Genomic DNA, 13464 nt, shown 5'->3' with positions numbered 1-13464 from the left:
TCTCTAGGTTCCACACTCAACCCTGTATTACCTCCCTTATAGGATAGCCCATTTCTCTTTTACTTGCTTCTCCTCTAACCACACCAGTCTCTTCGCTATTTCTCAAACAGGCACCCTCTGATCTCAGGGCCTTTGCTCCCTGTCTTAGTCTTGCAGAATTCATGAACCATATAAGGGAAATGGCTCACATGGTTGTAGAGGTGCAACTCCCAAATTCCTGGGTCAGGCGTAGGCTTCTGCTGACCCACGTGGCTGCAGGGGCTAACAAACCCAAACAGGCAGTTCAGACCACAGGCTGCTGGCTCACAAGGCTGTGGAAGGTGGCGAATCAGGTCAGATGATAGGCTGCAGCCCATGGGGTTGTGGTTGTAGAGGCTGGCAAATCCCTGAATCTGCTGGTCAGACAGCATGCCTCTGACTCAAGTCCCAAGAACTGGAGGTCAAATGATCAAGAACCAGACAAGGGATCCAGAGGCAGAGAGAAAGAGTGCACCGCCAGGACACACACATATATACCTTGGATGTAGGCCAAACCCCAGGGAAGGGTGTAACTTGAGTCACGCCGTCCTGCAAACCTTCTACCCAAGACATACCCTACACCAATCCTGCCTTGTCAACATGTAGAGGTCAGGATCCACAACACATAAAATGGAAGACAGCCATACAATACTGGGAATCATGGCTTGGCCAAGTTGACAAATAACCCCAACCATCACCAGTTCCATATGACTTATTTGCATAGTTCCACTCAACCACTGTGTGTGAGTCACAAAGATCATGGATAGAAGGGCCATATTAAGTAATTCATTACACCTCAACAGTGTCAGACTCAAACAAGAAACAATTCTCAGAAAATGAGCACATCTTAAAATAAGAACTTGATACAGAAATCCAGTCAACCAAGAGTTTAGTAGAAATAAAGAACTCGGGGATGAAGACACATGGTAAAAGGCTAGTGGTGAGCACTGAATCCGTTTAAATACAAGACCATGGTTAGATGTAAATGTCCCAAGCCCTGGCAAAGTAAAAATACCATAAATGAACAATAGAAACAGGGAGTTGGGAGTATATTAGTTTCCTAATGCTGCTATAACAAATGACCACACACCTAGCAGCTTAAAACAACACAGATGTATTCTCTTACAGCTCTGGACGTGAGAAGTCTGAAATGGAGCCTTAAAAACCCAACTAAAGCCATTGTGTTTGAATTCATACCAACTCATAGCAACCCTACAGGACAGAGTAGAACTGTCCCATAGGGTTTCCAAGACTGTAATCTTTATGGAAGCAGATTGCCACATTTTTCTCCCACAGATCAGCTGATAGGTTCAAACCACCGACCTTTTGGTTAGCACAGGAGGGCTTTAACCACTGCACCACCAAAACCCAAACGAAACCTGCTCCCAACCAGTTGATCCCAACTCATAGCGACCTTAAACCAAAGAACCAAACCAAACCCAGTGCCACTGAGTCGATTCTAACTCACAGCAACCCTATAGGACAGGGTAGAACTGCCCCATAGAGTTTCCAAGGTCAGATTCGAACTGCCGACTCTCCGGTTCGCAGCCGTAGCACTTAACCACTATGCCACCAGGGTTTCCGATAAGGAAAAAAACAAACCAAACCCAGTGCCGTCCAGTCGATTCCAACTCATAGCGGGCCTATATGACAGGGTAGAACTGCCCCACAGAGTTTCCAAGGAGTGCCTGGTGGATTCCAACTGCCGACCCTTTGGGTAACCACAACACCACCAGGGTTTCTATAAATTTGGTCATACGGGGATAAAATCAAGGTGTTAGTACAGCTGGTTCCTTCCTTGCCTTTTCCAGCTAGTTCAGTCTGTGTGAATTCCTTGGTTCCTGGCCCCCTTCCAGCCAGAAACAGCATCACTCTAGTTGTCACATCTCCTTCTCTGGCTGACTCTCCTGCCCCCTTCTTATAAGGACCTACCCCAATAATCCAGGATAATCTCTCCATCTCAAGATCCTTAACTTGTAGAGTGGCTTTTGCCATGTAAGGTAATATTCACCAGCTCCAGAGACTACGAGGTGGACACTTTTTACCAAACCAAACACCAAATTCATTGCCTCGAGTTGATGCTCAACTCATAGCAACCCTACAGGACAGGGTAAAACTGCCCCATAGGGTTTCCAGGGCTGTAATCTTTATAGAAGCAGACTGCCACATTTTTCTCCGAATAGCTGCTGTGGGTTCAAATCACAACCTTTCAGTTAGTAGCTGAGCACTTAACCACTGTGCCACCAGGGCTCCTGGTGAACACCTTATTAAAAAACCAAACCAAACCCACTGCCGTCGAGTTGATTCCAACTCATAGTGACCCTATAGGACAGAGGAGAACTGCCCGAGTTTCCAAGGAGTGCCTGGCAGATCCCAGCTGTAGACCTCTTGGATAGCAGCCACAGCACTTAACCACTAGCCACCAGGGTTTCTGAATACCTTATAAAAAAAAAAAAAAAACTCCACAGGAGACCATTATTCAGGCAACCACAGGGGCAGAGAGAAGGGATTAAATAACTCATCCTAAAGTGAAACAAAGTTTAAAAACCCATAATGGCTCTAACCTCTGATTAGTTTCTGTAACTTCAAAGGATATTTTAGAAATAAATATTATTTCAGTTTCTTATATTACATTCAAGTAAAAATTACATTTAAACTTTGTGATGGTTAATTATATGTCAACTTGGCTATGTTATGGTTCCCAGGTGTCTGGAAGAACACCAGTTGCTATTATAATTACATGTGACTAAATCAGTTGGTCTCAAGTGAAGATTACCTTCCATAATGTGGGCAAGCTTCAATCAATCAGTTGGAGACCTTAAGAGCAAAAACGGTGTTTCCCTAGGGTGTATTCTGTCTCTAGACTATAAATATACTTTATGCCAGAACAACCTCTCCTAGCCTCCTGACCTACAGATGGGGGGGGGGGGGGGGGCCTGCAAGGGGTCTCCAGCCTGTCGCTGACTTAACAATATGTACTTGGCCAGCCCGCCACAATCTCAGGAGCCAGTTCCTTGAAGTAAATCTCTCTCTCCATACATGTATATAGATACATACAAGCTATTTTTAAAAAATTACTTGTACAGTATGATCTCATGCTTATTTCATACTTATCCTGTATCTATATCCAGTTTCTATTCTCCATGGAGAGATGTCTGGAATACTGTTCAGTATATTTCAACCTTCATTATTTGTGGATTCTGGGTTTTGGGTGATTCGTGGTTTGTTCTTTGCCTTTCTGCATTATTTGAATTTTTAATAAGTGTATGTAATATTTATAAAAACAGTAAAATAATAGCTAAAAAAAACTATGCTAGAAAATATGCAGCTGGAGAAGGACTGGAAGGAAATACTCAGATCAGTGGTTTTATTAGATACGGCTTTTTGTTTCTTTTTCTGGTTTCCAAATTTTCTGAAATGTGATTAAATATGTTTACTAATTTTAAAAATGATTTTTCTTCCCCAAAGAGAACCTCTGCAGGGATAATTCGTTGATCCCCAAATTTTCTCACCTTTACTCCTCATCACACCTTCCCGTTCTACCGTCTTAAAACCACAACTTTCTCTCACACGTGTCCCCCAAATGTCCCCTTGCTCCAGAGAGCCGAAAGGCTCTGGGATCGCTCTACATTGTCAGAACAGGTTATATAAAGGTTTTTCAGTTTTTGCTCTTTGTTTTCGCTTGCATTTCCCTTGTCACACTTCCCAAGGGCATGGGCTCTGGTCCTGACTTTTTGTCCTTGAGTGGCGCCCCAAGTGCCCACTGGCATCAAGAGGAAGGGAAAAAGCAGGGAAGCCGGTGAGAGCAGGGAGCTTTCAGTCAAAAGGCGAGAGAACAACAACAAAAATTCTGGACCCTCGGGGGACAGTCTGAACAGGTTACGAACAGTGGACTCCATCTACCCTGAACTGAAGGTAGCCTAAGCACTGGAGAGGGTTTCAGAAATGAGACGCCTTTGCAGGGACCGAGGCGCCGGAGACCCAGAACTTGGAATCTGCCCTGCGGGGCGCACAGGCCCGAGGGCGAGCTTCGACCTTCGCCGGGCTGGGGGCGCCAGAGCAGGGTCCGGGCCCCGAGCGTCGCCCCCGTCCCTGTTCCAAGCCTCCCTCCCAGTCCCCCTCAATCCTCCCCGCCCACCCACCCACCTTCCAAGACTCCTTTGCCGGCGGCACAACTTCTAGGCCTCAATTTGCTCATCTGCAAGTGATGGTAACAGTAATTAAGTGCCAGCTTGTTGAATATCCTGTGGGGAATGTTCGCAAACGGCTGGCTGCGAATATTCTCTCTTTTGAGTTTTTTTCTCCCATCACTCCTTTCTTGTCCAGAATAAGGTCAATTTCCTTCTCTCGCCTGCTCTTCCCGGTATTCACCGACCACGCACCCAGCGAGCCGAGTCGGCGCGGAGGATGAGGACTTGGGGCCCGCGGCGTAGGTCTGAGCACACTAACGGCGAGAGCTCCCAGGGAGGAGTGAAAGCTCGCCGCGGGAGGAGCCGAGCATCCGGCCTCGGGCACTCGGCAGAGTCCGGCGCGTCCAGCGTGGCCCTGGCCGTGCTCTCCTCAGCCTGGCTCCCGGCGCGCGCCCCTTCCTGCCCCCGGTCACGGCGGGGTGGAATGGCTGGGGGACGAGGCCGGCATCCGGGGAGGCAGCTTCCGGGATTGTGTGCGAGCGGCCGCAAGGCCAAGACCGTGGACGCGGGACGTTGGGGGTGATAAAATATGCGCCTCCATTCCTGCTCCTCTTCGGATCTCTTATATAAGAACCGCCAGGAGGGCTCTAGACTCGAAGCTTGACGTGGTTAACGAAGAAGCTCGCGCGTGGGGTGGGAGGGGAGGGAGGGTAAGACTGAAGAGAGCTACCGGGAGTGGCTTTTTCAGGAGCGGCTCGTTGGTCTAGGGGTATGATTCTCGCTTCGGGTGCGAGAGGTCCCGGGTTCAAATCCCGGACGAGCCCAGGGTTTTTCCACCTAACAAAAAATTTTTGCCTTCATTCAGACCATTTAGAGGCTTAAATGAATTATTCCGAACTCGTAAACTAGAACGTTAATTTCTTTAATTTCGCGAAGCAAGGGACCTGGTAAAATCGATTCACACAATATATGGTTACTGAACGTCCGATGGCAAGGCATTAAAATTGCTTTGTACCTTTTCAAACACGCGCTTGTACAACAGAGGTGTCGTGTGCGGAATCCTGGGTACTCCTGTCAGGTCTCTACTTTTGAGCAGGTGGAGTCTTGGATCAGCAGGTTTCGAATGAACAGTTCTCCAGAAGACTCCCCAGAGCCGCTGTGTAGATGGACTTGCACTGGCGTGTGCATGTTTATGCCACGTCGTAGGCAACTCGACGGCTACTAACGACAGGCAACCAAGAACGGAAACTCACTACGTCCCTGACACAGGCCCTAGTTCTGGAAATTGTGTGGACCGCGTTTTCATAGTCGTGCATAGTCAACAAACGTTTTATATTTTCACATTGCATTTTTTAAAAAATGGTATTTGAATGTAAAGTGTGATCTAAGTCTAAATTGTGTGCTTTGGTTTAACTTGTATTTATTACATTTATTGGCCTATTCAAAAGATAATGTATTTAGAGCTTGTAATTACATCCAGAAAGAAATAATATGGTTAGAGCTTGTAATTACGTCCCAAAAGAAGTACTTAGAGCGTTTAGTTACAGCTAGAGAGAAAAAAAGGGCTCGTCCGGGATTTGAACCCGGGACCTCTCGCACCCTAAGCGAGAATCATACCCCTAGACCAACGAGCCCGTGTGTGTGCTTACTTCTCGCCATAATAAAGGAATGTAAAATTCTATGTTGTGCTTCTAATTTTCAGCTGTTTTGGCTTTCTGTGGATATTTGATTTTCCTTCTTTTTGGGGGGGCAAAAACAGTGACACAGAAGAAAGCAACGATGTCATCACTTGGGTAACATTTTGTAGAAAATCATAATGCTATTTATATATTCATAGCTAACATATTTGTAGGAAGTCCTGGTGGTGTGGTGGTTAAGTTCTATGACTGTTAGCCAAGAGATTAGTAGTTCAAATCCACCAGGTGCTCCTTGGGAACTCAGTGGGGCAGTTCTCCCCTGCCCTATGGGGTTGCAGTGGGCTTTAAAATAGTGCAGTGGCTGTGTTCCTCTGGCAGGTCCTGAGTTCTAGATGCGTTAATCCTTTCTAGGCTTTCCAATAATCGTAAAATTATGGGTTTCTAGTTTTTATTTTTTATCCCAGCGTTCAAAGCCCCTCGTTTTCAGCCTTGAAAATTGCCTCCTCCGTGTTTTACTCGAATTGTTCTCTTCAGCTAGAAAACCTAATTCCTAAATCCCCAAGTCTGACCTTCCCAGAAAACGATACTTTAGTACATCAAAACCAATTTTATGTAGCAAAGAATATTAAATATACTCCGGACTGCCAAAAGAACAAACAAATCTGTCTGGGAAGAAGTACTGCCATAATGCTTCTTGGAAGCAACAATGGCAAGACTTTGTCTCATAGACTTTGGACATGTTATCAGACGGGACCAGTCCCTAGAGAAGGACACCATGCTTGGTAAAATAGAGGGCCAGCGGAAAAGGGGGAGGCCCTCAACCAGGTGGACAGATACAGTGGCTGTAACAATGGGCTCAAACATAACAATGACCATAAGGATGGCGCGGAACCGGGCAGTGTTTCTTTCTATTGTACGTGGGGTCGCTATGAGTCCATCCCACTCGACGGCACCTAACAACAACAACAACAACAACAACAACAACAACAATATAATTGGGCTGCAATCTTGGCTCCCATAATGGAATTTCATGAAGGGTGAGACACCAACACAGAATTCTACCGTATAAGTGACAACCAATTCTTCTACCAGCTTTAATTCGTTAAAGAAGCCTTGGTTTCTTTACTATATTTTAACTTGTAAATACTTAGCATTGAAACTTATGCTAGCAATGCTGATGCTTAATGACTAATTGCTGAATGACTGCAATTTGTTCCAAATTCCTTAGCAATAAAAATTTTGGTACTTGGACAATCAGTAATTGTGAATTGTCACTCCTGCAAATATCCAACCAGATAGGAAACAAAAGTAAACAGGGTGACTATCTGAAACAGACCCGTTCTTTTATTTCATATTATGCTATGTCATTTATTCATGCATTTCCTAATTTATCAATTCATGTGATTACTCAGTCAACAAATATCTAGCAAGCATGAGTCGGAATCAACTTGACGGCAGTGGGTGGGTTTTTAACTACGTGCCAAGGAGCCCTAGTGACTCAGTGGTTAAGCAGTCGGCTGCTAACTGAAAGGTCGGCAGTTCTAACCCACTGCAGCAGTTGGCTTCCATAAAGATCGCCATAGGTAGGAAACCCTATGGGGCAAGTTGTACTCTGTCCCATAGGATAACTGAGTCAGAGTGGAGTCAGTGGCACACAACAACAACTATGTGCCAGATTCTGAACAGTCAACTTTACTTCCTGTGGTTTGACATCAGTGAATTACAGTATTGGAGCTCTAACATTCAGTCCCCACCCTGATTTTATTTGAAACTGCCCTAACTTGAGTCTTTAGTTCTTCTTCTTAGGGCTGGAGGGAGGGAGAATAAGAATACCCTTTAAAATGTTAATAAGTTCTAAGTGATGGTACACTTTACTCATCAAAATCTAACTGGAAAGAAATGCCCTGGACATTTAAGAAAATTATATTTCTCCCTAGAATAAAGAACCTACAAAATAAAACTTGTTAGGTAAAATAATGTAACTACTTCAGATTTCTGTAAACTTCAGTCTTTACAAATTATTGAGGCCTCTATGATCTCCCTTTTCTCCTGAATGTGCTATAGTTATTATCATTTTAGGGTTTTCTTTTCTTACTATTGCTTCTCTTTAGTGATTGAAAAGGAGTTTGCTGTTTACTGTACAGGTCCTACCAGAGTATTTCATTTGCTCCTCACTACGATGCAGGAAGACCGACAGTAACGTAACTCAGAAATCATCTTCCTAATTTACTGTAGGAAATATCCCTTTTTCAGTAGGAGGAATATCTGTGACTCTTCACCAGGGCACATCCTTCCCTGGAATTAGCAGAAGTGGGACATAGACAGTTGCAGGGCAGAAGGAGACAAAAGATGTTGACCAACATTTTATTCCAGCCATAGTGAATTAAGAAACTTGGTGACATTTAAAAAACAAAACAAACAAACAAAAAAAACATTGCTTGCAGTCAATTCTGACTCACAGCGAGCCTTTAGGACAAGTAAAACTGCCCCATAGGGCTTCCAAGGAGCAGCTGGTGGATTTGAACTGCTGACCTTTTGGTTAGCAGCCATAGCATTCCAATTTCTTTCTGGCAACAGATCTTAAAGACAAGAAGAAAGGGAATGTCAGTAAGGGTACAACAGGAAGAAGAGAAGTCTACCACAATCACAGAAACCTTTTTGAAATTTTGATACCTGTCATCCTCTTCCTACTCCTCCCGTTATTTCCAGCTCTAGAACATTATTCCCATGCACATTTGCCAGCACTAGCTGCTCATGAGCGCCCCTTATTTTATCTCCATTAAGAGTAGACATAAAGCTCTGAGATGTTCCCAAAGCAAACTCTCCGTATTAGTGCATTTACTACGCACTCCATGGAACAGGGGAAACCGTGGTTAAGTGCTATGGCTGCTAACCAAAGGGTCGGCAGTTTGAATCCACCAGGTACTCCTTGGAAACCCTATGGGGCGGTTCTACTCTGTCCTATAGGGTCGCTATGAGTCGGAATCATAGCAACTATAGGGTCACTATTAGTCGGAATTGACTCCATGACAAAGGGTTTGGTTTGGTTTTTTTGGCATGGGACAGGAAGCTGGGGAGAAATTACTAAAGGAAGCCTGTGAAGCCAACGGACCTATGCACAGATAATAGGTATTATCAGATGGCTCTTGGACCTGAGACTCACTTATATTTGTAATAATAACTGCAAAAACTTACTTATCAGACTGCAGATTATTTTTGCAAAGAACTCAGAAACTCTTGATTCTGTGAACCCGATGTCATCAAGTAGATTCTGACTCAGCAACCCTAGGACACAGCAGAACTGCCCCACAGCGTTTCCAAGGAGTGGCTGGTGGATTCCAACTGAAGGCCTTTTGGTTAGCAGCCAATCCCTTAGCCACTGCACCACCAGGGCTCCTTTGATTCCATAGGAAGCCATAATCCCTGCCTTTGGGAATACAGTTGTTACCAGACCTCAGGTCTCACTGGGCTCAACATTGACGCACCAGTGGGGGGCGGGGAAGCAGGAACGAAAGGAAAGCTTTGTTTGGTCGGCCAAGATGGCTCCCTGATCCGCAGACAGACGGGTTTCTATACCGGGAGGAAACAATATGGGGCGGGGCTTTTAGGGCGTGGTCAGGGGCGTGGTCCACCAGGATGGTGGACAGCCCCCGTAATAACGCTGCTATCATCTGGCCCGCCCAAGTGGCACAGGGGCCTGGAGGCGGGGAAGTCAAGGCTTAGCTCCGCCTAGCCACCATCCTGGGACGTCCTCCTCAATAATCAAATCCGAAGATTAGGTTCGTCTTTATGCCCTGCTCTGTGACTCTGCTGACACACTTCCCAGTGCCTATTTTCTGGTGACAGACTAGTTTTTTCCTATTCTCTTCTTTGTGCAATTCTGTCCATACTCTCTTCGGCTCTTTCTGTTTTGGGGCCTTTCCTTTGTTCTTGACTCCGTGAGGAAAATTCTCCCCACAGAGCCCATTCCTTCCGGAGGCTGCAGCCCATTGGAAAGGACCTTTCTGACCTGACTGAAAGTCTTCCTTTGATTTTGATCATATTGCCTTGATGTTTGAGCTGGAAAGAGGAGTCTCCAGGAAGAAGGAGGCGGTGTCTGAAAAGGAGGAGGTTTGTTGGGCCAGATCCCTGGGCCAGCAATCTTGACTGAACATCCAAGGGTTTTTTCCACTTAGTGTCTCTACAGAAAGATCAGAAACCACAGCTCAAGGCCTATGACTAAAACAACCTTGCATGATTTTTTTTTTAACTTTGTAAATTCTCTAGATTCATTAATTCAGTAAGTAATCATTCAACCATTCATTGAGCAAGTATTTATTATTTTTCTTTTTTACCATGTGTAGCGGAAACACTGGTAGCATAGTGGTTAAGAGCTAGGGCTGCTAACCAAAAGGTTGGCAGTTTGAATCCACCAGGAGCTATTTGGAAACCCTATGGGGCAGTTCTACTCTGTCCTGTAGGATCAATATGAGTTGGAATTGACTGGATGGCCATGGGTTTGATTTTTTGTTTTGTTTTGTCTTGTTTTCACCATGTGTAAGGTGCTGAATGTATCAGTGAGCAAAACAGGAAAACCAAACCAAAACAAAAACAACCTGGCCTCTGTGGAGCATACATTCTAGTGGGGGTGGGGGTGGGGAGACAAACAAGAAACGACAAATATAATGAAAAAATAAATTGTATGGAGAGGGTTTGCAATTTGAACGGAGTAGTCAGGATAGGCCTCGTTCAGAAGGTAACAATTGAGCAAAGACTTCTTTTCAGAAGTCCCCTTCCCAGGCACTTTGTTTGGCACCTGACAGTACATTATTGTCACATTCATGCTCAAAAAAGCCCTGGCTGGTGGGCTCTATTATTAAACCTAAAGATGCTTTGACAGAAACCTGTGTAGGTGCAGAGTGGCACAAGGGCAAGAATGGTCCGTTCTCCACAGGGCAGCAGAGGGCGATCGTAGAGCCTGCAGGAAAACTTTCTAGAAGAATTTACCCTTGAGCTATGCTATGAAAGACCAAAAGATGGATAACCAAAAAAACCAATCCCAGTGCCGTCCAGTCGATTCCGACTCATAGCAACCCTATAGGACAGAGTAGAACTGCCCCATAGAGTTTCCAAAGAACGCCTGGTGGATTCGAACTGCCGACCCTTTGGTTAGCAGCCGTAGCACTTAACCACTATGCCACCAGGGTTTCCAAAAAGATGGATAGGTGGTTTTTAGTCAGGAGGTAGAGGAAGCCTCAAGCCTGAGGAAGCAGCGTGAACAAAGACATGAAGGCACAAAGAGGCATGGAGCATTAGGAGCTGAAGGCAGCCTTGGATTGCTCGGCTGAAGAGTTTGTCAAGGGTACAGGCAGAGGCCCGGCTAAAGCAGTCAGCAGGGATTTGCTTGCTGTGCCACGGCATCTGGGCTTTGTACTGTAGGCAGTGAGGAAGCCACGAAAGGCTATTAGAAGGGAGTTAAATATGACGAGTTCATTCTGTCATCGGCTTTTAGTTGGTTGTGGAAGTTGTGGAAATATCTGAGCTCTTCTAGGGTATTTGAGGGGAAAGAATAGAAGGCAAAGTCCAGAACCCTGGGGAACACCTCTTATTCAAGATGTACTTGTTTGCTCCCTCTCGTCTCCTTCTCTGACTTCAGGGGTTGCACACAGGCTGGGGGACTGGAGGGGAAGATCCCAAGGGATGGAGTAGAAAAGGCTGGATGGGGCTTGAAGCTAGGGAAGAAAGGCGAGCTGCCATGCTTTGTCTGGGACATCCAAGCTTGGGGAACAGCCAGGAGTCCCTGGGGAGTCCTGACAGAAACTAGCACTTGGAGAAACACAACTTCTGACACTTCCTAGCAAATAATGTTTTGAAAACTAATTTTTCCTCTACATTGTATACTTGAAGAGAAGGACGTTCAGGTGACTTGAGACTAATGTTTGATACCGTTTATCAAGGAAACACTGCCTCCACGGCAGGCTCACTTTTCTCATTAGCCGTTCTGTGGCTACCCTGTACTTCAGACTTAGATATCTAACTACCTCGGGTGAACTATCTGGGTGTCCCTCAATTCTTCAAGCTATGTCCAAAGTCCAACTACTTAGCTTTCCTCACAAATCAGTATTTCCCCCTGTGTTTTTAGTCCTGGTTAACTGGTAGCGTCATTCTCCATTCAGGCTAGAAACTGAATGTCATATCTGTCATTCTTGAGTCTTCTCCCTGATTACTGTCCCTATCTTATCCAGTCCTGCCATTCTTTTTTCTGAAATGTCTCCATTCTTTCCCCTCATCCCCTAAACTTCCAAATCACACAGTATTTGCCCACTATTTATTACACCTGGCTCGTGCTTTCCTGTTTCTCCGGTTTGCTTTTCCTGTTTCTCTCTGGTGGACATTTACTTATCCCCTAAAGCCCACATCAAATGTTACATCCTTTGTGGATCTTTTCCGGACACCTCTTGGGCCAATGATTTTCAGGAAGGGGAGGTATGTGTGTATATGTGTGTGTTGAGGTACATCACAATCTGCAGAGGACCTTTTAAAATTACGTGCATCTTTTTGAGATCTGTTGGCCTTGGGTTTCTCTTTATTCACTCTTGGAGCATCTAAAAAATTTAGTTTACTACTTGTTTGTCTACATGGATAGACTATATGCTTCTTGAGAGTAAAGTCTAGGTGTCCTGTGACTACACTGCCTAGTAGTTACTCAATGTATTTGTATTCTTTCCATCTGTCTATGGCATTCCAGACACACCACACAAGAATCTTGCTGAGAGAAATCGGGCAATTTTTTTTTTCTCTCACTAATGTGAAAATAATAATTACGATTTTGCTGTATTGCAAGGCTAGTAGGCTAAAGAGTCAGAAAGGGTGTTAATAAGATTGACTTCAGATAAAACTCTGAAGTGACAGGTTGTATTTCGGGTCTTTTGCTATATCCACGCCCTACTCTCGTTCTAATTGTCTAAAATTTGTTTCTCCCTCACACTCGACCAGCCTCCTGCCTGAATCTTTCCTTCCTTCATCTTTGTTGTGCTCCTGTTCCTCAGTCTATCCGTTTTGCAGGCTATTCTCATAAGGATTTCCAAACACTTTTCAGATATTTATTGGACAACAACTATGTGGCAGAGACAGTTTTGGGCCAAAGTAACCAAGTGGAGCAGGAATAGAGGAGACACTTCAGTATCAGGGTGAGGAATTTCCTCCAACTTCCCCCACCCCCCTTGTTGTGGTAAGTATATAAGTAACAGAACATTTGCCATTTCTACAAAATCTTCACGTGTACAGTTCAGTGACGGTAAGCAACCCTTCTTTTATTGAAAAACCAAGGGACATTGACATGCAAAAGAAAAACAAAACGCATTCAGTTGAGTTCCAGGAATAGGAGAGTTCCAAGTTTCTACCCCGCCTTCAGCCAGTTAGGGGCATGTGTGTGTGTGTGTGCGTGCGTGCGTGTGTGTTGGGGGGTGTCCTAAAAGAAGATGAAGCTAGTAGATTTCTCAAATTGCAATCAATAAATTATCTAGCCCACGTAGAGGACAGGCCTTGAGAGAGGGTGAGTGGGAGGTGTGTTCTATCTGGACAACTGAATCAAAAGTCTCTTGCCATCGCACGCCTCACTTTTTTTTTTTTTTAATGTTTCTTTTTCTTTCGGTTAGACCCAGAGAAACCGAAAAGAGCTAAACAGAGACAAGGGTAGA

General features: G+C 44.9%; 2 non-coding genes across 2 annotated transcripts; one reads left to right on the top strand and one right to left on the bottom strand.

Moving 5' to 3' along the window:
* The first annotated feature begins 4900 nt into the window (after window positions 1-4900).
* TRNAP-CGG (transfer RNA proline (anticodon CGG)) lies at window positions 4901-4972 on the top strand. Its single transcript has one exon. It is a non-coding gene; the product is annotated as a tRNA-Pro (tRNA).
* A 738-nt stretch (window positions 4973-5710) lies between these two features.
* On the bottom strand, window positions 5711-5782 carry TRNAP-AGG (transfer RNA proline (anticodon AGG)). The gene has a single exon. It is a non-coding gene; the product is annotated as a tRNA-Pro (tRNA).
* Window positions 5783-13464: the final 7682 nt, after the last annotated feature.

Source organism: Loxodonta africana, chromosome 3, assembly GCF_030014295.1.
Source record: "Loxodonta africana isolate mLoxAfr1 chromosome 3, mLoxAfr1.hap2, whole genome shotgun sequence".
NCBI lineage: Eukaryota > Metazoa > Chordata > Mammalia > Proboscidea > Elephantidae > Loxodonta > Loxodonta africana.
This window is presented reverse-complemented; position numbering and strand designations above follow the sequence as displayed.